This window comes from Peromyscus maniculatus, chromosome 5 (genome assembly GCF_049852395.1).
Source record: "Peromyscus maniculatus bairdii isolate BWxNUB_F1_BW_parent chromosome 5, HU_Pman_BW_mat_3.1, whole genome shotgun sequence".
Taxonomy (NCBI): domain Eukaryota; kingdom Metazoa; phylum Chordata; class Mammalia; order Rodentia; family Cricetidae; genus Peromyscus; species Peromyscus maniculatus.
The window spans coordinates 102525913-102552578 of NC_134856.1; the positions used below are offsets into that span (position 1 = coordinate 102525913).

General features: G+C 43.3%; 1 protein-coding gene across 11 annotated transcripts in view; it reads left to right on the top strand.

Moving 5' to 3' along the window:
- Elmo1 (engulfment and cell motility 1) overlaps window positions 1–26666 on the top strand; it is a 539516-nt gene that overhangs the window by 456527 nt on the left and 56323 nt on the right. The gene's annotated exons all lie outside the window — the stretch shown is intronic.

A 26666-nucleotide genomic window follows, 5' to 3' on the forward strand; every position in this document is an offset into this window, starting at 1 on the left:
GAGTTCAAGCTCATCTTTTCTTACATAGTAAGTTTGAAACCGGCCTTAGCTACATACTGCCCTGTCTCAAAAAACAACCAAAGGGAACAGGAAGGAAGGGAAAGAAAGTCTATAGAATTGTGAATTGTCACATTTACGTCTTGAAGGTGGTTACTGTATACATCAGTTAGTTGTTCCAGGCTCTCAGCCTGTGTTCCCACTGAAAGAAACAGAAGAAGGGAAGTAAAGCAGCCGCAAGTTTCCCTAAGAGCAAAGAGAAAGTCCAAGTTCTACTCACTCCCAGGTGAGGCGGCAGACTATATGAGTGAAATGCCCCAGTTATTGTTTGAGGGTCTCCTTTTAGGGGGTTCAAGAGAAGGGGAACCGGTTGCTGGGTGGCTCTTTGGTTGACAGGTTCGAGTTACATAACCTGTCCTCTACTGAAAATGTCCTTTCCCATGATGCCTCTGATTTAATCAAATATACAACCAATTATGCATAGGCATAGGCTGTCAATGAGATTCTACCTAAAAATTCACTCAGGATATGCACCTTAAACCGGTCCTGACTTGATCAGCCTATCTCCTGTGGTGTCAGGATGTGTTCTGGAATGTCTTTGAACAGAAATAGAGCTTCAACAAGGGGAAGTCACTTAACCCCATTGTTTAAAGCAGGGAGATTCGCAGCCTAATGCAGGTCCAGGTCCCAGGTTGCCAAGAGGATGCCAGGTGTTGTTGTTAGGAAAGTGGTGTGTTACTACCTAAGCTAAGTGGAGCCTTATGCTCGCTTACCTCATAAACAAGATTGGAATGCAGTCATTCCTAGCCTGGACCCTGAAGTCCTGGAGTCTTCTCAAGTAGGAATCAGTGGATAACAGATATATTCTATCTTCCTGAACCTTGAAGTTCTGGAGTCTTCTCAAGTAGGAATCAGTGGATAACAGATATATTCTATCTTCATATGTTCTGGTGCTGCTTTGAGACAGGAGTTAACTGAGGGAAAGGATACCTCAATATCTCAAACACTGTAGTACTGGTTTCTACAAAGAGTGAGGCAGACTTGATTCTTGTCCTTTTGGGACAATTGAGCCCTGAGAGGAGCAACAGCTTGGGAAGGCCTTTCTCTACCTACTGTCTCACATGCGAAAGCAGCCATTTCCCATTCACTGCCACAGATGAGGGGAGCAGGCATTTCCTATTCATCTGCTGCATCAACAAACCTTCTGTAAACCATTTCTGTACTAGACACTGAGCATGAGCTCTTCGTGTTGAATGGAACACTGGGAGTATTACTAGCCTGACACAAGAGGCTGAAGATTTACAGGAGGCCCTCTTCTTAAGAGACATCCAAGAGACCATAACATGTAAGATCAGAGAAGAATGCTTGGCCCTCTGTGTCTCTTCTCACATGGCTCTCAACCTGCTTTCTTCACCTAACAGGAACAGCTTTAGGGTTGGGGTGATGGCTCAGGCCACAGAGTGCCTGCTTTGTAAGCGTGAGAGCCTGAGTTCACATCCTCAGAACCCACATAAAAAAGCTAGCCTTAGCAGTGTGTGCGTTTAACCCCGGAGCTGATCCCGAAGCTCTTTGGCCACCTATCTGAGCTGAATGGTAGGACCTTGGGTTCAGTGAGAGACTGTTCCAAAAACCAAAGATGAAGAACAATCTAGAAAAGACATCTAATATCAACTTCTGGGCGTGAAACCTTCATGGGCATACACATACATTCACTAGGAAGTACATGCAGCACAGACAAGACACAAAGAAATGTAGCCATGCTTCACTTGGTACTTCCTTGATGGTCTGTCTACCGCCACCTCTATGAGAGGAAGCAATAGTTAACCCTTTCTGGAATTACAAAGGCTTTGAATTAGTGACTTTTGAATTCCTGATATTTGTGCATTTCAAGATTCCCAACTAAAGGCAAATGCATTTCAATCCTAACACACTTTTTGTACTCCCTCCATAAAACCAGAAATGATGAAGGGTACTTTGCGCATGCTCCCTCCTGCCAGTTGACATCCAATACATTTTCATGTGTATCCCAGTTAATCAAAGACTAGAATAAATGTGGGGAAATGGGGAAGTAGTAAAAACTAATACTAAACTTTGCACGATCTAAAACTAAACCCTTCAGCAATCAAGTGCAACGGGAAAGCCAGATACTTACATCCATTTCTACCATTTTCAGAGAACAGCAGAGACAAAGAGAGCCTGACCCGATGGGGCTCACTTGATGGTTCTTCCCAGGTCTGCTAATTCCCTCCAAGCCCTCATCATGAACAGGAAAAAAAGGCCCTAACTTTTTTTTTCCTTTTTCTGTTTCTCTCACTGGAAAACACTGTAACTGCAAACCTGACCTGATTGGTTTGGTAAACTTGCTCATTGAGGGGGAAGAATCCAGTCAAGTTTATTTTTTAAAAATCAGTGAGGCATTTCTAAAAACAGACTGTTGAAAATGATTTGCCTGAGCATCCTCTGCGGATGGCTTTCTCCTGCCTTCTGGAGTATGTCAATGCCTTCTCTCTGGGCTGTGAGGGGCAATACCCCTGGAGCACAGGACCAGGGAAGAGCACAGCATGTGACTCGGGGGACTTCCTGCCAAATGCAGCTCAGTGAATTATGGGAATAAGTGATTTTAATGACAGCCTAAGAGAAATAAACCTTCAAAGGTTGGGGAACCTCAGCTTTCACTTGGGGGAATTGCATGAAGCCTGACACTGCACTCTTTTCATCTTAAAATGACACCTCCTAAAATATTACAATATATGCACGTGGGATAAAATTCACCGAATGTGTAATTTTAAGCAAAATATAGCTTTTGAATCATTCCAACACTGGTCTGTTACTGATTTTATTAACATAACTGCCTTGAGCCCAAAAGAGCTACCTTAGAGTTTCTAGACACATGCAGTGGGCATTGCTATTCCCCAGTCGATGGTAGGTGGCCCTGGGCTGGTCAAGTCTGAAGAGTAAGTTAGTTCAATTGTGCTATACATAAAGAGAGCTTGTGCCTGCTCAAAGGTGGCCTCTTCCACGTCTCTTTGCTGTGGGATGCTCAGATCTCCTCACAGCAGGGATGCTACCTAAATGAGCAATGTAATCTCTAACCATGATTCAGGCCCTTGTGGGGATGCATTATTTTTCATTAGGCCACTTGTATCTCTTAGAGCAGCAAACTGTTCATTTTCTCAATCACTCCCAAAGGGTGTGTATACAAGGCTGATGAACCTCCCTGCTTACACTTTGGGCACAAATCATTGACCATAAGAGCTCTGACCCAAATCCAGAGAACTAACCCAGGAGCTTCATTGCTTAGTGCCTGTGAAAACCACCACAAATGATCTGAGCATCACAGACTTTAATATGTGTTTCTGTACATGTTGCCAGCAATGTTTACATTGTTCTTGTATAGCAACTCTTAAAACTTAAAAAAAGTCACCTGTTGCTTGAACAGTCATTGTTCGTTTATTAAACAAGTATTTTATGGGAGATGAACATTTTGGAATGGGTTGTGCTGAGCATGAAGAGCTAGGGCCATTATAGTGCTTAGAGGATTTTCCGAGTGATGTTGAGAGTCCTGGTACATTTGTCCATTATTAAGTTATATGATCATCTTAATTCCACCTCAGTGTCTTATGCTCAGTGTCTTGACAGGTATTCACCTGCTCAGACCCAGAGAGACGGAAGGAGTGGCTCCAGGAGTAGTTCCAGGTACCTATGAGGAAGTGGCAGCCCCACACCATCTCTGTCATTCACACAGGAAGGGGTGCAACGCTAAGCCCTACCCCTGCATGGATGAAAGGTGTTTCAGGACTAGTGGTGTGACCACCATCAGGTCCCTGGGAATGAGGTGAACTTGCAGGAGTCCTCACGGCAGTCTGCAGTTTCCCAGGGAGACAGTGGCAAAGCTTTGATGCCTGCTGTCTCTCCTCTGGGCTCCCTGTCTGCTCCTAGCCCACCTTGAGTGAAACTCTTAACCTCTGTGTTTTCTTCATATGCCCCACTTGGGTACACACAGCCTCTAACTCAGTGACTGGTTAGAGCAAATGTTTGGTAGATGTCAGCTGCCCACAGCTGGCATGCTTATGCTCTTCTCAGTTACTCCTCTTCTGCTTCAGCTCGAACATCCCTGTGTGTGCATAAGTGTATGCATGCTTTGAAGCATTCAGAAAAGTTCCTTTTCACACCCCATCTGGTAGAGAAAGGCTTCTCCTTTCCCTTGAAGGGCTGTCTGACTTCCCCCTGGGGCATTTCCAAGCAGACTCCATAGGTAGAATGCCTAGCTACATTTGAAACTATAGTGAATATTTCCAGTCTGGACTGTGAAGGGGCTGGACAGAAGGCTGCCTGGCTGGCTGCTTGGTGGTAACTGTTAGTCACCCAGCCTCAGAAGATCAACAGGGCTGGGAATAGATGTCAGCTTTCACCGTTGGTGGCAGAATGTTGCTGCCTCTGGCTTTTCTTGTCAGTGCTTCCTGGATGGCTGGTAAGAGAAGCTGGCATATTATACCATTCTTATCAGATTCTAGCTTTTCAGCTATCCAATGCCGTCCTCGGGTTGCTGATGCTACTGTAATTGCCTTCTCCACCTGACGGTTCCTGTTGACTTAAAGCTTTATCGATTGAGTGGGGGAAGACAAGCCTCGCTGTCAGAGCCCTGCCATGTCTGCAGGCAAGGAGTTGGGAGAAAATGCACAAGGCTTTGCACTGATGCTGTTCTGGGGTAGCAGTGAAGTTGTTAGAGGCAGCCAGCTTCCAGTTTCTGGGGTAGAAGGAATTGCATTTATGAGTCCTGGAGTTATCCCTGTTGCTCCACTGGACTCCAAGGCACACATCTCATCAACAGGTGCCCAAGCAATGAAACTTTGAGATCTTCTGTTTCCTCAACTGTCTTTTGTGATCCATGGAGATTTGCTAATACTTAAGGTCAAGTTCAGACTTCTGAATAAGCAGAGGTTAACTAGCCTGGGCTAAACATCAACTCAAGTAAGTGTAGCTTACTGGAACAGCGTGAGATGGGTCACCCATTTCATGACACTCAACTCCAAAAAATGTCTCCTGCCCGAGCCTACTGCTTCCTGGCAGATCTTAGAAATGATGAATTTTGGGGAGGTATATGAATGGTGCTTGAACTCTATCAGTCATTCACCTCTAGTAACAACAAATTCCTTCCAGTTTGACCCCCAGAGATAACTATATAAGAGAAAGAAAGGAAAGGCAAAAAGCAAAACAGTTTGGTATTCTGTCCCCAAACAGCAGGACTTGGTGTATTGAAACAGTGGAGATTTCCCCATCCTGGGCTACCATGTTTGATTTAAGCCTCTATCGGTCTGATTTTTTTCTCAAGGGAGGGTTGATATAGTTCTCTCCTTGGTATTAGCATGAGAATTGGACTGGAAAGACTAGAAGAGATTTGCTAGCGGTAACATAAACAAGGATTCTTACGCATTATATTCCCTGGGATGTGTTCACAGTACTGTTAATAAGTATGACATATCCAAGTGTTCTGTGGCCCAACACAACATCTGACATAGATATATATCAAGAATTCTGAACGTGGGAGTTTGTGACTCGCCCGTGTTCCCTTGACAGCCTCTCTCGCTCACTAGGCCTACTGGGCGCCTCTTGAGGGAGAACCGGACCAGGATTAAGGAGCCCCAGTTTTTCTCTGCCACTCACCTGCTGCTCTGCCCTCAGTTTCCCATCTGTGGTGTAGGAATAATGACAGGGTCTGGAGTTTTGAGGTAACTGAGTGAAGTGAGCTCTATAAACCTGAGAAGCACTGTCAGAACACAGTGTGGATGCTGTCACAGCACCCTGCTTGCTTATGTTGTTTAAACTCTAAGGGTGCTCATCTCTCTCTCTCTCTCTCTCTCTCTCTCTCTCTCTCTCTCTCTCTCTCTCTCTCTCTCTCTCTAATTTTATTCTGTGTACATTGGTGCTTTGCCTGCATGAATGTCTGTGTGAGGGTGTCAGATCTTGGAGTTACAGACAGTTGTGAGTTGCCATGTGGGTACTTGGATTTGAACCCGAGTCCTCTGGAAGAGCAGCTAATGCTGTTAACCACTGAGCCATCTCTCCAGCCCCAGCTGCTCATCTTTTTAAATGATGCTAAGGCATCTATCCACAGCTCCAGTACAATCTAGACTTCAGGGATAAGTGCTTGTTCTTAATTTTAAAGTAAGTTATGGGACTTCATTTTTTCCTTTAGTACATATGGAATTAAGGCATAATTAATTGTAAAAAATAAGGAGCACACACTAAATTATGGGATTCCATTGCACTGTGGATTACTACACTAATTACATTATAAATACAGAAATAATTATAACAGTCAAGTAGGAAAGTTTGCATTAGATTTGAGAGCAATGAGGGCAGGCCTTGGTTTTCAGCAGTGAGTGGGTGGACTGGCCATGGAGAGCTGGCACAAAGGTGTCCTGGAGTCTCCAGAAAGCGGCACATAGCTGCCATCCTACTCTGTGGAGGAGGAGAAGAAAGACTCGGTAACCAAAAGCTTAAGTACGGTTCTAAGCAAGTTTTACAGGTAAGAATGGTAAAGCCCGGGACTCCGGCCCCAGTGTGAGTGGCGCACTTTCCCTGTGGGGCTCAGCATCAGTACGGAAGGCTGCTCACCCCTAATGCGAACCCTGCCACTCATTACAAATGCACAGCTGTGCTCTGTAGAGACATGGGAGTCCAGGAAGGCCAGTGCCCGAGCCTTGTCACCTTTTGTGATCATGCGCGAGTCAGGCAGATTCAGTCCGGTTCTTCGTTTTATTTGTCCTAACCACAGGGACTTGTGTAGAGGGGGGAACGGACTCTGCATCCAGACTCTGGAGTTTTTCCCTCCCTCCACCTCTCTTCCTCGGGCAGCTGGGATCTCCCTTATGTAACATACTCAGGAAAAGGAGGACAGGAAGGTAAAAATATTACCCCACAGTTGGGTTCTGGGGATGGAAGACTGAATATGAAGGGACCCAGAAGGAAGTGGAAAGGAGTGGGACAAGCCTACAGTGGAGATGGGATCCCCTGCATTCGTCTGTGCTTGGACTTCCTGGTCACTGCCGGGGCTGCACTCAGATAAAGAGCCTGGGGGAGGGGGGTGCATCTAGAGGGGAGACACCTCCATCACCATTGCTCCGTCTTTGATTTTCCAGAGACTGTCATTAAATACATTTGGTTGCAACCTGACAGCCTTCATAGACATTTGTTGGAAGAAAATTACCAGTGGGTGTTTTGTCTGAGGTAATCACCAGGCTGGTTCTGGGTTCCTATTGCCCCTTGGACCCTTTGCTTTTAAAAAAAAAAAAAAAAAATGCTTGTTAGAAAATTCATTTTCCAGCCTATCTTAGCAATCACCTGGAAGGGTCAGAACAAAATGAAAAGAAAAGGATCAAACGCTGAGCTTTCAAGTCCTGCACTGGGGCCCAGGAGGATTGAAATGAGGTGGGGGTAACCTTGGGACCAAATGCAAGGGATGGAAAGATGAGCTGGGAGACGCAGCTCAGGAGGAGGAGAACCTTCACTGGAAGTTTCTGCCATTTCATGCTGAGAATAGCCTCCTTTCATAAATTAAAGTTTTATCTTTTGTGCTGCAGCTAGCCTCGGGGGCGGGGGACAGGCGGAGGGTGGTGGATCTGAGGCTGAGCTATGTATAGATTGCAGGGCTTTGGGTTCCCAGACGCTGGAAACCTTCAAGCACTCCGAGAGTCACGAAGAAATGATCGCTCTGTTTGTTCCTTGAAGTATAAAAATGGTTTTATTTTTAGACATGACTGTGTTTTTTTTTTTTTTTTTTTTAATCTACTGACAGTTGTCTTCAGAGGCAGCCAGGGGAAGTGGGATAGTGCAGCCAGGGGTGGGCACAGGCAGGGACTTCCTAAGATGTCAAGGTGTCTGAGCCTCAGCACCCCTGACATTGGGGGTTTGACACTCCCGGGCGGGGGTGGGGGGTTGGGGGAGGGTCTGCCTTGTGCATCTTGTGATGTGAAACAGCATTCCTTACCTCTGCCAACTAGATTCTCTTAGTACCCCACCGCCAGTTAGGAGGACCACATAGTGCCAAGTGTTCCCTGGGGGCAGAATTGTCCCTAGGTGACACCACTGCTCTAAATCCAGAGTCATTTGGTCACTGCTGTTCTCCTCCAGCACAGCCAGCAGCCGACCTTTGCATTGCTTTTCCTCTGGTGTTAGCTGTGCCTTCACACACCGGTGTCTCTCACGTCCTCTTACCTTCTGGTCCCCGGTGCCACCTCCCTTGAGGGTACTGTCCCCTGTCATCTGCTGGGCTCCAGCACAGGGAAAGCATTCTCCCTTCCTCCCACCCCCATTCATGGAACAAGCGTAGTGTGCACTGATCTGTCAGGAAATGTTTGCGTTGTATTTACTAACTGTATTTCCGTTAAGTGAAAGTTGGCCAAATGTGCTGCCTCAGCTGTGGAAACGCGTTTCCACTCAGTGTTTTCTGTTGGCTTTGTTTATGTGTGTATTCAAAGACAGGGCCCAGAGGCCGTGCTCATCCTGAAGCCCCTGTGGTCCTAGTCTGTGATTTGTTATTTTGTTTATTTATTCTTTGATAATTTCATATGTGAATGTAATGCATTCTGGTCACGGTCACCACCCCCCCACATACGCACATGCACATGGGCACACACACCTTCTCTTATCCTCTCTTCCACTCCCCTTTCAACAGGTCCCTGCAAGTTTTGTGTTCTCTTTTTTGTTTGTGTCTTGTGACCCACTGGGTTTGACCAGGCCTTCTGAGTGGGCATGGGTACAGAGCTAGCCATCTACATTTGGTCAGGGGTCTGCTGTTTTAGATACTCTCCTTCCCAATGTTTGGCCTCCTGGGAGAGCAGAGAGACATGGTTTGCTGGTGGGAGGACCCTGTGTCAAAGCACCTATATATACTCCTTTGTAACATAGTGATGTGTGCCTAGTGGGCAGCCCCCAGCCTGTGGATATGCAAGCCACCTACCCCCCCACTTTCCTTAAACATATCAACAATGAAGAAAGACTATTTTCTTAGGAATGGCAAAATAAGCCATGAAGTCAGGGCCAGAACTGGGATCTAAATTGGAATGTGGAAGTAGAATCTGGCTGGAAACAGAAATACTTAGCAGAGTAATATCCTAACACACAGCTCCAGGGATGATAGCATAACTCCTTCTTAGAGCCCCTGAGTGTTCCTCCTGACCTGGGTTGCAAGGCCCCTCTGGCCTGATTCCTAGGCTTATTACCTGCTTTCCTTGAGGACCTAATTCCCCACAGCCAGGTAGATATGGTGGGCAACCGCTTTCAGTGTCCAGACATACCAGGCTTTCTTACCTTTAGCTGGAAAGTCCCACTCTTCTCGTCTGCCTGGGAGATTCCTACTCTTAGCCCGATTTACACATCTTTCTGCTGCCTCTGGGCCCAGTACTGATGCTATACTGCTGAGTCTCATGACATACTGGAATTGCTTGTTGCTGCTCTTTTGTGAATTTCTAATTTGGGTGCAGAGTAGCTGTTCCCTGCAGAAGAGAAGTGGGCTGGGTGGGGCATGATCCCAGTCGTACAGAGGTAACTTAGATTTGCCAGCTAGAAAAGACTTTCCCTGATTTTCAGAGACCCCTGCCCAGTCCCAGAGACATAGATGAGGCTCTCTGCTACTGGTCCTAGCCTTCAGGGGTTGTTTGTCACCATTGCCTTCTTTATGAGTTTCCCAGTGACTGTGGCGTCTTGGAACTGTTTTCTCTAAGCTTTAGCTGCGATTCCTCTTGTTCTAACTCTCCTCCATGAAAATGTAACATTGGCAAACATGGTGTTCCCACAGGACATGGGCCCGTTTTCAGAAAGAATTTCACTCATTGCTAAATTAGCAAGCTCATTAGTTCTCTAAAGGCATCTTCTATCCTATGAATTTGAATCTCTTTGAATTAGTCAATGTATATCTTTTCATTCTTTAATTAGTGGGCTCTCAGAAATGTAGAAAAATTACAATTCTGCCACAAAGAGCTCACAGGACAATGGAAACTTCTAATATTTGTACTTCATCCAACATTCCTCATCCACAAATCATGCTCTTTAGGGAGTCCTGTGCTGGGAACTGATCAAGCTATTGAAGGAGATGGCACATTGAAGGAGCATAAGAGAAGAGACTGGACGGGGACAGGATATATGTGGATGACAAGAACCAACGTAAAGGAGGAAGGGTTTGTGTGGGCCACAGTCCAGGGTTACAGGCAGTCACTGTAGGGACATCATAGCACCAGGAGCTTGAGGCAGCTGGTCACATTGGATCCGCTGTCAGGAAGTAGAGATGAATGCTACTGTCTGTCCACTTTGCTTTCTCCTATTTACTCTACCTGGGTCCCCAGCTCCTGGGATGGTGCTGGCCACATTTAGGAAATACCTTTCCACTTCAGATGACCTATTCTGCATAAGCATGCCCAGAGGATCTTCTTCGAGGTAATTATAGATCTTGCCAAACTGACAATCTTAACCACTGTACCCTGGTACATACACCTTGAGTTCATCCTTGCTATTCATCCTGCCTGACTGTGTTGATAGTGGCTATTCCTTGTCATTATCATCTTTAATAATGGCATAAGGTACAATGAAAGATAACACTAGGACTTTCCATTGGAAGTGTGTCATTAGATTAAAGCTCTAGAGTAAAGCCTGCCATTTGTTTAAAAGCAATTGTGGAAGACGGATGGGAAGGAGGTTCTTAGACCTTGGTTGATGCTGGCAGCCAAGTATTCCATCCAAGCAGAAGCACTTATGCCTGGGAGGAAACTAGCCCCTTTCCTGTGGAGACACCCTGCCCCAACAACAGCAGATTCATGGTTAAGACAAATTTATTTATAAAATAGAGATATTCATTCTTCTCTTTATCTTAGGTTTTTTTTCTTTCTCTGTAATGTCATTTTGAGAATGATTTCTTAATTTTCATAGTCAAAAGAGTCCCTCCTATCCAAGAATAAAACTAATTATAATGACAAATTGACCAAAATGAGAAAAATAATCTGTGGGCTGAAAATTTTCCCAAAGCCATGAAATAAACAAAGTATCTCTTAAAATGCCTGGTGTAGGAGGCTGATAAAAGAAATTTAATTGTCTATTGACTTTTTAAAATAAATAATATATGATTTTAAAATGAAAAAAGATGCCAAAATATTGAAAGATATAACATAAAGTAACAGAATTCCATGACCTTTTGAATTTTCAGGTTGATAGGAAATACATTCATAGAAAGATAGCTGTTGCATCTTTAGGTTTGCTTTGGAAAACAGCATCCTTTAAGCAGCCTCTGTTAAATTGCTTCAGATGAGACAACTGGACTCCTGCTTCTCCTATTAATTATTATTTGAATTTCTTCACTGGTTTACTGTACTTTTGGTTTTTTTGAGACAGAGTTTCTCTATGTAGCTATGGCTTTCCTGGAACTCTATAGACCAGGCTGGCCTCAAACTCAGAGACCCTCCTACTTCTGCCTCTCCAGTACTGGGTTTAAAGGCATATACCACCACTACCTGGTCCTTATTGTATTTTTGTTTTCATACAATTTCCTCATAAGGGCTGGAGAGATGGCTCAGTAGTTAAGAACACTGGCTGATCTTCCAGAGGTCCTAAGTTCAGTTCCCAGCACATGGTGGCTCACAACCATCTATAATGGGATCTCATGCCCCTTTCAGGCATACAGGTGTACATGCAGGGCACTCATACATGAAAAAAGTAAAAATAAATACATTTTTAAAAAATTCCTCATAAGAGAATTAACCTGAATTAGAAGATAGCATATTTGGCATTTCAGTTGTTTCAGGAAAGTTCCACAAGAAATAAAGAGTTCTGGACAGTGGACACTGGTGATCAGGTAAATGGAGAGAGGACTGCTACTCTTAAGTGATCTGACTTTACCAGTCAGCACAGTCCCGTATCACAGGCCTAGCAAATGCCTCAGATGTAGTCCTTTCTCAGGAGACCGGCTCTGGTGGACAACCTCAAAGGTTTGTACTGCCATAATAATGGGGGTAGTGAATCTTGTCCCAACTTAGTTCCCTGGAAGATCATTTTGGACATATAGATTTCCTATTTGTACACTGATGGGTTCTGCATGTATAGTAACTGAGTGCTTGCGATACATCAACACCACCACTTGACTTTTGAATCAGCTGCAAGAAACAGGTTCTTGCAGGTTTCACAGACTCAGAAAGACAGAAGACATAACAACAATAAAATCATTGTCATTGTGTCTGTTGCTGTTTCTACTGCCAAGATACCAATACCTACATATTGGGTCAATTCATCTGCACACTCCTTTTAGATAGTGTACTGACTGTTATTATCTCTGTTTTGTGGCTGAGACCAAGGGAGGTGAATTATTTGCTAAAGCCACAGGCAGAGCCGAGTTCTTTTTAAAAAAAAAAAAAAAAAAAAAAAAAAAAAAGCTCTGATCCAGTGGGCCTATTCTTGACCACAGGTACTCTGCTGCTCAGGGAGCCAGAAAGTTTAGTCTAGCACCAGTCACTCTCTGTTCTTCAAATGTCACCTTCTTTTTACTTCTCCACATTGCAGGAGTGGTTGGCAAGCTCCCTTGGGCCTCTTCTGTAAATAGCACTAACCCCATTCTAATTGCCTCCAAAGACCCCATCTCTTCACACTATTTATTACATTGGGGGTAGATTTCAACATGTTATTTGGGGAAATACTATTCAGACCATAGCAGAGCTCACCATTGATGGACTAAATGTGCTCACAGAAACCTTGCAGGTGTATAAAACATAGAGAGGCTGAAGGGAGAGCCAAACCAGGTATCCCACAAGAGGAAAGATGGTCAGATAGCAGAAAATCAAGGGGGCAATTGTGAAAAACATGAATAATTCTATCATTATCATTTTGAAAAATGATTTAGTATGGATGCTTTATGCCAAGATTTTAAATAGATAAAACTATAATGATCTATTGAGATTCATTAAAATCTCCATACATGCATGAATTTCATTATGTACATATATAAATTAATGTATTCAATGAGGTATGCTATTTTATAACATAACCAGAAGCAATATTCTGATTAAATTTTAAATACCTTATCATTTGGGACATTGTAGCAGTTCTTCTGATTGTCTACAAATCAGTTGAATAAGAAACATTAAACCCTTTGGAACTCCGTGTACTTAGCCTGTCTCTCAAGAGACAGTGCCAGGTGATGGCTGCTGTACTGGGCAATGATCCCACATCCAATCCACCCAGTGCTTATTCAGAGATGAAAAGTAACTCACTTCATTTATACACTCACTCGTTTTTGTTGACTTCTTTACTTAACAAAAATTGTAGTAGGTCCCAATCCTTATTGGTTGGCCATTGAGTGGCCTAGCCAAGGAGCACATTAACCAGAGCAGAAGAGGCAGGAGCTAGCTGCCACTGGCCTATCTAGAGGACTAAAGTATAGGTCTGGTGTAGTGATATGCTGTGTGTCAAATGAAGCTTGCCTGAAGATCAGAAGACAGAGCCAGCCACTAGATTAAACATAGAGGTTAGGCAGTGGTGGCACACACCTTTAATCCTAGCACTCGGAAGACAGAGATCCGTCTGGATCTCTGTGAGTTCAAAGTCACCCTGGACTACATGAGATTGATTCCGTCTAGGAGAGAAACAGAGCCAAGCAGTGGTGGCACACACCTTTAATCCCAATACTTGCGAGTCACACGCCTTTAATCCCAGCACTTGATCTCATGCCTTTGCTGTCAGTACTTGGGAGGCACACAGGCCATTAATCCCAGCACTAGGAAGGAAGTGAAATGGCTGGGTGGAGAAAGGCAGAAAAGGCGTGAGGAGACAGGAACCAGAGCTTTTCACCTGAGGACTCTGAGGCTTTCAGCCAGAGGATTCATTGAGATAGGATCTTGCCTTCCATTCAGCCTGAGGATTCAGTAGTGGTGAGAAGTTTCTCTAGTGGCTTGTTCCTTTGTCTCTCTGATCTTTCAGCATTTACCCCAATATCTAACTCTGGGTTTTTATTATAAGACCATTTAGGACTCATGCAACAGTCTGGCCTTTGGAATAGAAAGCTCTTGGTAGTTCAAAATAGAATGTTGCAGGGAATAGCCAAAGTATACATTCTAGGACTGTTGATGTCAATTGACAAACTTTTGACTCTCTACAGAATTTAAGACACTTCGGACACCAGCTGGCGATTTATTGGCATGAGCTCTGGCTTCACGGACAGAGGCTGGATAGGATCAGATAGGCTGTTTGACAGTGGGTTTTAAGAAGGTCTCAAGTTATAATGAGAATTCTGCTTGCAGAAACATTCCTTCTGAACACAGCATCCATCACCAAGTAGAGACGTGAACCACAGCTCCATGAGTGCTTAGTATCAGAGCTCCCCATGGAACGCCAACACTAGCATTGTAGCAACACACTTGAACCAGAAATAGTTTTGTGTCCAATTTCCAGGCCCTCTCTTTGCTTGGCAAGATATGGACAGTGTGTGATTCTCAGAGCAACCCAGCAAGGTTGATGTCATTATCCCACTTTACAGAAGAAGAAACTGAAATCTAGCCAGTAGGTGGCAGAGCCAAGATACATGTCTTGCATAACCCCAAAGTGTACATTTTCCCTACGCTGCTTCCTCTTAAGACAAACCAAGCTTGAATCACTGTCCAGCAACATTGGCTGAGGAACTTATCTCACTCGTCTCTCAGTATCCAAGCAGCACCACAGAGACAAGGACTGTCATGTGCTGAAGGCTGCAGGGCCTGTGGTTGGATATCACCTAGCTGATACTCCCTGTGTGGCAGATACCATGGAGCGCAGAGCGACATCCAACAGGACGCATTCCATACTTAGACTTCTCTATCCTCCAACTGAAGGTACACATTTGCTTGTTGGAATAGTGAGCTATTAGTGGAAAATTGCTAAGTTCATGCAAGTTGCCATTATTTTGATTGCTTGCTCGCTGCTGTAAATTAGCTGGCTTAATAAAGGCAAGCCAAAGGAAAAATGGTTCCCCTCACCCCTTAAAGCATGTCTACTTTGTTTGGTGGGAGGTAGCAATTTATAGCCCTATCTACAACATTGTTTTCTAAAATTCAAGTATTTGGGGAGAGCAGACGGAACATCATGCTGTATACACTTATCATGTGCTTTGAAATACGTTTCTTTTTGAGAAACTCAAATTTAGCAAAAGCTTGGAAGTTTTGAAAGCATCAATTGAGAGAGCAATGAGTGGCTGGTATCCAAATGAAAAGACCCTCAGGCTTAGCCATGGCCCTCATATCCCTGTCTCCCTCCCCACCCCCCACTCCGCCACACACACACACACACACACACACACACACACACACACACACATATAGACAACCTGCTTTTTCCTGTGTTGGGGGCAGTGGAAAGACTGAGCCTGGCTATCTGTATCCTTTTTTAAAAACCACTGAATGTTGCTGATGTCCACCCAGGTTAAAAAAGAAAAAAAAAAAAAAAAGGAACCAGTCCTCTATTTACACACCTGAGGATCATCTAAGTACCTCATTTTCTGGAACTCCTATTTTCATCTGTAAAACAGAGAAAAGGAAACTATATCCTTTTTATATTTTCTAAGAGCTATAGGGAAGCAATACATGTTGAATAGGCCTGATATTGCCAGAAAATGACTTACAGAACATGGCATTTAATCTTCACGGGAAATCACAATGTTTAAAGAACCACCCAGCTCTCAGATAAGGAGTGAACTGTAGGTACGTCTCAGCTTCGAGCTTGCCACAAGGCCACCAGACCCTCCTTTTATTTATTGTTGTTTCCCTTACTTACCAGCCAGGAGTATCATTGTGTTTTTGGAAATGGTTGTGTCACGGGATGGACTTTCAGCATTGCCCTAGTGTTCCATTGTCTGCACTCGTCCCATTTCAGTTTATATTTTCCCTGGTTGATACACATTCATGCTCTCTTTAGCTCGCTTCTGCCATGAAGAATTCCACAACTGACATCCCAGTCTGTGACCTTTAGTAATCTATGTGAAATTATTTCTTTAGTGTGCCCAGAAGTTAGATCCTCAGGTCACATAATCTATGCATACTTAATTTCAGCTTGGCTTCCGGGATGGAAGCAGTATATGAGAGGCCCCATCTCCTTACCTTCCCGCTAGGACTTGATACGAAATACCTCTTGGTCATTCTGATAGCTGAACATGGTACTTCATTATTTTAGTTTCCATTCCTTGGATTGCTAGTTGGGGCATTTTTTCACATTTTTCTTATCCAACATTCCCTTCTGTAAGTAGGTGCTTTGTGTTCTATATCTACTTTTAATTCCTATGGCCCAAGTATAAATCCCTTGTTACTCTCAAATGCTGCAATAATTAGCTTCCAGTTTTTAGTTTGATAATTTTATCAATGATGTCTTCTTTTTCCTAAGTATACTTTCTATGTCAAGCAGGCGAATCTGGCATTCTTATATTTCATGGTTAGTGACTCCAAGATCATTTTTAGGAAATAATTTTGTCTCCAAATAAGGATTTGGGTTCTTTATTGTAAATGAGGAAATTATTATTTTATGTCACTCAGTCAGCATCATGACTTGAAACTCAGTAATTAACTGTTCACAACTTAGACCATGATACATTTTTAAAGCAATCATGTATCATGTGCACTGAAAATATTTTCTGAGCTTTACTCAGAGTTCTCTCAAGTTTTTCCCTGTAGCCTCTCATTTAATTCCACTGAATTTTCCTTTCTGCCCCTAAATTCTTGCAAAGTATCTTAAATTGCATTACAGCCAAGCTAGTTGAAATTATAGCTTTGGCTTTCATTAAGCTAATTACTATTTGTATCCAAATGGAGCCATTTTGCTCAAGTAGCACAAACATCCATACTCTGTAGTATTTCTGCTTTGTCCAGGAAAGTTGAGGTGGTATATGAGTGGCATGTCTCCTTAGGTAGGAGCATTATGCCATGTTTCCTCAAGAAGCTCTCAGTGCTCCTCAAAGGTATAAGAGAAATGAGGAGGCTTGGGGGACCAGGAAGGAGGCTGGACATAAGCCCCTTTCTGAAACTCATTCACACAAATGCTACCTTTACTGGCTTTCTGTATTAGGTAGTATAGTATGTACAATCTATGTGAGAGAAGGTCTGACTACTTTGGGGGCAGAGGGAGGTTGAGAAGTACTATAAAGAGAACTAAGCTGCTTAATAGAAAACACACACACACACACACACACATTTGTATAGTGCTTTACTATAGAAAAACAGTTACATCACTTAAATTTATAAAATCTCATAACACAGGCTTATTTTAACAGCTGTGGCAAAATCGACTTATAATTAAAGCTGTATAGTGCAGACTCCATCCCAGCAGGAGACTGAAGGCTAGCCATCAGGAGCATGGTGGAAGATGGAACTCTAACTCCTCTGCTTGTGCAAAGACATTATGTCTGGAAGTGACTGGGAAGGAAAATATCATGAAAGGATTGGGGTAAAATGGGTCTCTCGGGAGGAAGAACCCCACCCATTTATCAAACAGCTGTTCTGGTGCAGCCATGTCAGGTGCCTCATTTCATTGCATCCTTGGGGTTTCCCAGGGAGGGCTTGTCACAATGAGGGTATGGAGTCTTATAAAGATGAAGGGGGAAAACTTCACTGTGCCCCAGTATCTCCAACTTCAATACCAGTGCTGTTTCAACTGCTGCATCATGACTCTGCATCAGCCTCCTGAGAACTGTATTGAAGTAGTTGCAGTTTGGGAAGGAAGCCCTTTGTAAGCACTTCGGGCTCTCACTGGGCATCTGCTTGAAGCCTCCATCCCCTCCGGCCATGCAGTCCTCTCCTCCTGCCTCATCATCTGTCACCCACAGCTACATCCATCCTCCTTATCGCCGAGGTCACTTGCCATGACTCAGCTGGCGGCATCTTTCCTGCTTTGATTTCTGGAGTTGGCAGCCTAGGCCAGTGCTATTTTTAGCTTGTCTCAGATAGGAAGATGGGGCGATGGCCCTGCGGCCCTCTGCTCTGCTTTGCTGCAGAGATGTCGCTGCTTGGCCTCCTCGCTTCCTTCCTCCATGAGTTCCTTTTGTGCCTCCAGTTGGAGTTATCTTTGTTTCACTCTTCAGCTAGAATCCGGCAAGCTCTGTAGCCATTCTCTGCTCCTGCCTTCAGTGAATAAGCATACTGAAATACATGGCTGAGAAGTTTGCTTTCACATATGCGTGGAGTATGATCAGTACCCTGAGCCAAACACAACAGCTACCAAGACAGGAACTTCATTAGGGCTGGTGGCAAGAAACTACTCCATTAAATAAAAGCTGACTGTTTTTCACTGCTTGAACTGAGAGGATCTTGTATTCTATGCCACAAGGCAGTTTACTCAGATGTTTCTCATCATTCTAAAAAAATGGAGGACAAAAAACGTGCATCCCTTTAGCTCATTCCGGCTTATGCAGCTTTTTATACGCACTGTCTATGTCACCTTGATAACTCAGGGGTAGATTTTATCATTTGTATTCCAAGTAAACAAATTAAGATGCAAAAGCCACCAACTTGCAATCAAGTATTGGCTTTGAAAACCAAATGTTTATCGGATATTGAATAGGTCCCCCCAGGCCCCACATATGCATGTAATCTGTTCCTTGGGTGTCAGAGGGGCTGGATTTATGGGATTAATCAGAAGAGCCTCTGGGAGCCAGCTTCCATGCCTTCTTTCTTTAGCCCCCTGGAAGCTCCTGGTGGAGGAAGGACATGTATGAGCCTGTTGAGAGAATGTGGCACAGTTTCAAGTTGTTTGTAGAACTCCTCCTTATTCAGCCTTGCTTAAAACATGTAGTGGTGTTTTCATGCACTAAAGAAATCTTTGAGCTGCCAAGATCTACACTGAAAGGCGGTGAAGGACCCTCCTCGGCTGCTTCGGATGGGGCCAGGATCTGTGTCGTCATCACAAGTCCGAAGATGAGCCAGCGATTGCTCTACCTATATAAGCTGTAGTACAAGCCCATTTTGACTCATCTGGACATGACTTGAAGCCTTGTCCTCACACTCCTTTCTTTGCCCAATTCATAAAGTGCTCTGAGACTTTCCTCCTAGGGAGGGAGTGTAGAGCACATGTTCAGGCTCTGTTGACTTTTGGTAGCCTATATATGCTCTTTTCTTTTGTCCTAGTTCATTTAGCAAGATAGGGATCCTGTCATGAAGGCAATAACACTGGTGTGCACCCACTTTGTCTCCCGCTGACTTCTCTGCTCATAAGTTGTTCAAACTCTATCAGGATTCAATCCTATCTTGTTGTCCTAAGAATATAAACATTCTACAATTTTCACATTGAGTTTTTGCTCCTTTGCCACAGGCCCTGTTTAAGTCTTCTCAAAATAAAGTACACATTCTATTCTCCTGAGCACATGCCTTATCGGCATTCTTCTCTGATGCAGCTGCCGCCTTTGAATCAGAGGTCTTCCAGTGCATACATAGTGGTGTTATTCTGTCCGATAACGTCTACTGAGTGCTTGTGTATACTAGGTGTCCCTGATGATTCCAGGCTAATGAAGGGGACAGATGAGTCAATAGCAGAGAAGCGAACCTCGAGCTCCATGATGTACCTGCTATGCTGGCCCTTACTGGAGCACTTCGTCCTTTTCCAAGGCTGTCTCTCTTCTGAGCAGCTGCTACGTGTTTCAGAGACAAACTTTGAATTGTACATGCTTTCCAGCTCAATTAAAATATATAAAATGAGCTCTATGTATGGGAGATGTTACATAGACCATAAATAGAAAAACAGAGGCAAAAAAAATCCTAATATTTATCAAGCACACACTGTATGCCAGGAAATACTTTAGTACTTTCACTTGTATCATCTAATTTAACTCTTCACTGGTCTTTCAGGTAGATCCCACCTCAGTTTTTGAGAGGTTCAGGGGTTTGAAGCTGCTGACAATCATTTGCGTTTAAAATCATGTTGTTTGCACTGCACACCTCTGAACATGCCTCAAGAGAGATACAAGAAATAGAGTGAAAAAGAGTACGAGCAGTTAGTTACTCTTGGCATCTCTCTCTCCTCTTTCCACTCCGTCTTCCCTCCTGTCCATCACAGATAAACACATGCCCTGCAGCATCCATCAGGCTTATCTGTGAACAGCTCTGGCTATAGGGAATATTCTAGGAATTTCACAATAAAGCCATTTGGATGCAGCGTCATGACTCTCTTGGTTTTCTCTACACAACCACTGGTGGCATTCAGGCCATCGCATGGCTGACCCCGGTGTCTCTGCATTAGGATATTCCATGCTTTCTAAGCAAGAGCATTTCCTCTGAAGACATAGAGAGAGAAGAATTTCTTTGAAGACAGAGAGGGAAGAATTTCTCTGAAGACACAGAGAGGGAAGAGCTCCCCTTTTACAATTCAGGATCTCTCTTGTCCTTTTTAACAAAGTGGGTAACAAATTCTCTGGCATCTCCACTCCTGGAAGATGATTATTATAGCTCTGATACAGGTATTCATTATCACAGAAGTTGTTGGTTGTACTCACTAAATGACCCAAATTTCATCCCTCTTACAATTTAATGTTCTAAATAAATGCCAGCAAGCTTCAGCACATTGGAAAATTACTGTATGTCTAAAACAGCTTGGATATCAATATTTGTCATACAGTCTTCCTCGGTGTAACATCTAAAGCAATACTCATTTAGCTGACTCGAGTTCTCTGGGAGATGTTTACCCAACACTCATCACTCATGTTTGTTCATGAGGTGTTGGGGTGATGAGCCAAGCTGGTTGTATTCTCAGCTGGGCCTGGAGCCTGCTAAGTTTGGCACTGATTAATGACATTCGAGGAGCAAGCAGTGTGCAGAGCCACCTTAGAAACCCACTTAAGCAAAGACAAATAGCTGAAAAGTTGGCTGAGAAGTAAGGGGGAGGTAGGCTTTGCAACAGAGGGGTCATTCTGAGACACCAGTATGAGTTCCGGCAATCTAGATAAGGAAGGGCCTAGCCCATGGTTGATCATGTTTGGGGGTCTATTTGTGTGGTAGGTACTCAGCATATTGTTGATTTACAGGTACTCAGTCACTTATGATGTGGCCATCTTCTAAGATACCCATGGTAAATTGAAAATATCACAGGTCAAAAGTAAATTTTTGCTGGGCACCATAGTGTATACCTGTAGTCCCAGTTTCTCAGGAAGAGGAGGAGCAATTACTTAATCTTGGAAATTGAGTCTATCCTGGGCAATATAGTGAGGCCCCATTTAAAAAAATATATATTAGGGGTTGGGAATTTAGCTCAGTGGTAGAGTGCTTGCCTAGCAAGTGCAAAGCCCTGGGTTCAGTCCTCAGCTCTGGGGAAAAAAAAATACATGAAATGCACTTAATCTGTACAAATAACATCTCTTCCTGGCATAATGGCCTGTGTAGTGTCTCAGGGTCCCACAACTGATGGGCAGCGGTAGCAGACTTGCCCTGGCCCAGCATCAAGGCAGTGCCATGCCACATAGAGTAACCTGAGCCCAGGAAGAGATCAAGATTCAAAGGACAGCTTCTACTTGAGACCCTTGGGAAGACCCTGTCCCAACAGGCAGGTTTATAGCTATACCTCTCTTTACAACCATACTCTGCACTGAGAACTATCTCGATACGGGCCGATGATCGTGCCGATGATTGTGCCGATGATTGGGCCGATGATTGGGCCGATTGTGACGACAGCACCACCCTCATTTCTCTCACTTTCTCTCTGCCTTCCTCTTCCCATACACTAGGTTGTTTTCACATCCATTTCTTTAATATTCTCCCTTTTGTCTCTTTCTATCATTTAGGTAGGGCATAAGAAAAGATATGATGGTTTTTAAATTGTAGAGAAAAGGTTTTTGCTGTTTTAATAATGAGCCCAAGTTAAGCACAAAACTTCCTAAATGTTATTTCACTTTATAGAGTAAACATCTTTTCTCTATACCGCCATGTGGATGTTTGTTCCTGGCGGAAATACCTTCCTCTGTTTTAGTGTTATATCCCAGGGCTTTAACAATATTTATTTCCTAAAGACAAATGAGCTCTTGTTTGGAGGTGGGGTTTCTCACAAACCTGTTAACAGTACCAAATCAAAAGTCAATGGAAACCCAAGCCCACTTAGGGAAAGTCCAGAAATAATGTAAGGATGTGCTTTGTGAGCAAACAAAACAAAACGTGATGCCAGGGGCACCATGCCTGGTCTTCACTGGTGATCTTTGACTTCTACCATCTACCCTTCTGTCTGAATATCATGCATTTCCACCACCATCTGCAAGATACAGGTCAAACTGTATCTTTGCATGTAACTGCTCCAAAGGTCCACAGTTTAATCTGAACCTGTCTTCAAATGCCTGCTTCTTCCTAAATGAGAAATAAGCAACAGCCATTTGTAACAAGATTCTCTCTTTTTATTGGGAGTGGGGTACTGCAAGGACCATACTATACTATACAGTTTATTGTGAACTTAGAGAGAGTCGGGTGTTTTCCCAAGGATGTGCAGATGGAAAATGAGGGAGCCAGGGATCAAACCTAGTTCACCTGACTCTAGTTCTCAACTCTTCCCAGAACTTTTCTCCGAAGTCAAACTGATTAAAGCAGCAGCCCTCCCATCAGCCTAGAAGCCCCAACCACCTCTCTTCCTTTTAGAAGAAAGGCTTGTCCACCTTCAGGAACCTTCTCAGCTCACAGAGCTCTTCTGGACATTCCAGCTCCATCCACAGAGCACTTGGGGTGATCACTGGGCATCAGTGCCTGCACAGCAGATGATAAGAAGCATGGGAGTTGTAAACTTTAGGTTCACACCGTTGCTTTTCCACTTTCTGGGATGTGATTTTGACTAACTGAATTCTGTCTCTCAATTGCTGCAGCCTGATTCCCAATGTTAACATCAGCCCCAAATTCCAGGATTCTCAACTTAGTAGAGATAGACATACATATACACATATGATGTTATTAGAGATAGACATACATATACACATATGATACAGTTGTTATTAGAGCTAGACATACATATATACATATGACACCGTTGTCTGTGACCTGTGCCAGTCTCCCCTCTCCTTTCCCATGTCTAGAATGCTCATGCAGAAGGGCAATTAGATAGATTAAGAGACCCATTCGCTCTTCAGCTCTCAATCCCTCTCCCATTTATATATCCACTTTTTGGTTTATTAGCTCATGCCTTCGTTTATTGCTGATATTGAATATTCATGCTACTTTCCAATATTCTTCCTGAACATTCTGGAGGCCTCTCCCTCTGGTTTGGGGAAGCATAGTTATTCATTTGGATTAAGTCCTTTGGGGGGATAAACAACAAAGTATATACAACAAAGACAAGTGAAGAAAAGTCCCTTTCAAAGAATGAGATTTCAAATACCAGAAGGCACTTTGAAACATTCCCAGCATTCCCTGAACCCTCGAGCACCTATGTGGGTGAGCCCACAGTCACCAGCCTCAATAGAACAGTGAGTGGCTCCTAATGAACAGCCCTCAGGCTCTGCGGCAGTCCCAGGGTGTACCGCCTGTGTGCTCTGCATCACTGTCACTCCCATGGGGACTCAGACAAGCACTTTGGGAGTGGGTAGTTCTGCACATTATAACAGCACACACCATTCTGCAAATTAGGAATCATGTTTGCCTCCCCCCAAATCTTTGAACTAAAATTTTCACTTGTCAAATACTCATGCTAATTCCAAGAGTCTGCCTTGACAATCATGGCAAAAGTAAAATATAGCGTCGGGTGGGTTTTATTTGTGATGTCTATTTTCCTTGTTTCATGTGTATTTTTGGTTGTTGTCATTTTAGGCCAGGGTTTCTCTGTGTAGTCCTGGCTGCCCTCGAACTCACCAGGACCTTGAACTCAGAGGCCACCCTGGCCCGGCTTATTTGATCTTGTCAACTGCTTAGTGCAGAGACATTTAACTATAAGTTAAAGTGAAACCGATTTTTTATTCAACTCTAGTGTTCCAAAGTCAACTGCAGCTCAAAATTTACACTTTAACAGTTTAATACAGTGAAACAGTTTAACAGTTTAATACATGGGCTTCCACATGTAATTAAAAAGTACAGGATTCTCATGAGTCTCCTGTTACCTACAGTGAAAGTTACCCAAGCTTTGTTTCTGGAACTGAAAAAATAGAGAGTATCTACGTGGGAGGATTACAATGAAGATAATTGTTTATACTTACACGTATGGATATGTCAAGTAGGTGCCAGTGAATGTCAGCATTCACTATGCAGTTACCTATGACAAAGAAGAAGGGTGTTTTGTTTGTTTTGTTGGTTGGTTGGTTCATTGGTTCGTTAGTTTTGTTTTGTTTGTGAGCTGAGAAGTTGACTTGGTGGGTAAGATTTCTTCGTATGTACATATGAGGACCAGAGTTCAATCCCAGTTACCCACTGCAAGAATCTAGGTGTTAGCTGTATGCACATCTGTAACCCCAGTGCTGGGGAATGGGAAGAGACAGGAGGATTCCTGGGGCTTGCTGGCTGCCAGCCCAACTCCAGGTTCAATGAGAGAACCTGTCTCAAGGGAATAAAGTGGAGAGTGACAGAGCAAGACACCCATGTTCTGCTTTCACCATGCACAAACACTGGTGTCTACACCTTCATTCAGCTCATACCTGCATGTGTATCTGCATACATGCAACACACACACACACACACACACACACACACACACACACACACACACATACACACACAAGTGTTTTGCATATACATCATAGTCCAGTTAAGTAGAAGAAAAGGGTAGGTATTGAATTTGTTCTCAGTTCAAAAGTATATTTTCTTTCTTTCTTTTTTTTTTCTTCTTTTGGTTTTTCAAGACAAGGTTTCTCTGAGTAGCTTTGGTGCCTTTCCTGGATCTCACTCTGTAGACCAGACTGGCCTCGAACTCACAGAGATCCACCTGGCTCTACCTCCGGAGTACTGGGATTAAAGGTGTACACCACCCCTGCCCGGCTAAAAGTAAATTCTCTAGTTAAGAATGAGATACATAACAAGGTCCAACAGGAGATATATCCTTTGTTTATGGATGTGTGGGGAAGTAGAGGGGGGGTAGCTGACATAGATATGATCCAGATGCATTATAGCATGTGTGAAATTACCAAAGAGCAAATACAAGGAAGAAAAAGAAACTTAGAGCTGCCATGGTGTAGTTTGACATGTATTTATTCCTGAAGCTTGCTCTAGTTGTCACTTTACATGATGTGTGCCTTTTTATAAAAACATCTTTCTTTGATACTATCCTTCTTTAAAACATACCAAAATTTAACATGACATGGATTCTTGAATAATGTGTTGATTAGCAGCAAGGACGACTTCTGAGAAGGCAGTTAGGTGATCTCATCATTTCGTGAACATCATGGAATGTACTTGTCCTGAGGTGGCTGTGGTGCCACTAGGAGACCCAGCTTTCAAGGACCCTGTCATGGTCCTTCTGAAGCAGCACATGAGTATCCAAGCTCTCTATGGGTTATATCCTTTTGGATATAATCATTTTATTTAGTGGTTTTCATTTCTGTTTTTCATTTATTAATTAATTTTTCTTTTGTAGAGGTTGTTGGATTTTTCTTTTCTTTCTTTCTTTTTTTCTGAGACCTCAAATTCCAGCCATCTCTTAGTGAACAGGGAGTAAGACCATCTTTGTTATATAAATATGCATTATGTTTAAAAACTTAATTTTACTCTAATTATAATTCTGTTTCTTAGAAATTAAATATGCTCTATTTTTTTCAGCAGTATAAAATGTTGAACTTTTAAGTGTAATGATAGTTGTAGGTATCAGAAAGTCTGTAACTTGACCTAATGTCTGCTCATGGTTCCATTCATTCAGTGGTATTCCTCAGCTCCTCCTGAGTGCTGGGCTATGTAGCCCATGAGTGTGTCCTTACCCCAAATATTGTACCATTTCCAGAGATAGGTATATTAGCTTCAGTGACCAAGATGATGATAATGTGGAAATACTGTTTAGTTATTGGACTGAACAACCACTATTCGTGAGCACATGAAAATAGATGCAAGTTCGTGTTCTAATAATTTTTGACTAATCCATAAAACATCTTAGGTAGCAGACACTGGAACTTTAAGAAGATTTGATCCAAAGTTATTGATCAGTCCTATGCATTAAGATTAAGTAGTGTTTGGCCTTTGTGCATGAAATTCAATTGATGGGTAGCAATTTCTTGCAGCATCCTAGTTCAACAGAACAAAGTGTTACAGTCAATGACTGACATCTACCACTGGCATGGTAAAGGAGAATGATGGTGTACATGTCATGTAATTGCCATCAGTGCTGTTCCTTGCTTTGGATGCGCCAGCAAAGAAAGCGACTGCTTTGTGGGAAAGCATGGCAGACCCAGTAGATTTTTGGAAGCCACAGGGATGGTGTGCTTCCTGGCTGTGAGTGGTATGGACAAAGAACAGAAAGAAAGACGTACTGAGCCAAGAGAAACCAGGGCCATTTTAGCTCTGCATGTGCTCGCTGAGTTCAGACACCAAGTGACAGCGGGTTTTGCATAGTCACTTCCACCACTTTAATTGTCTGGACATTGTGGCTGTAATGGATGGCAGGCTCTCCTTTAAACATAATAAATGGCTCACAATTACTTTACTTTGCAGAGTGCTCTTCTGCCCTGGGACACTATAATAACCTGCAAAAGGAAAGAAAAGGCCTAGGGATTTATGAGATGTCTCCATTCCAACCATCGGGGAGAAATA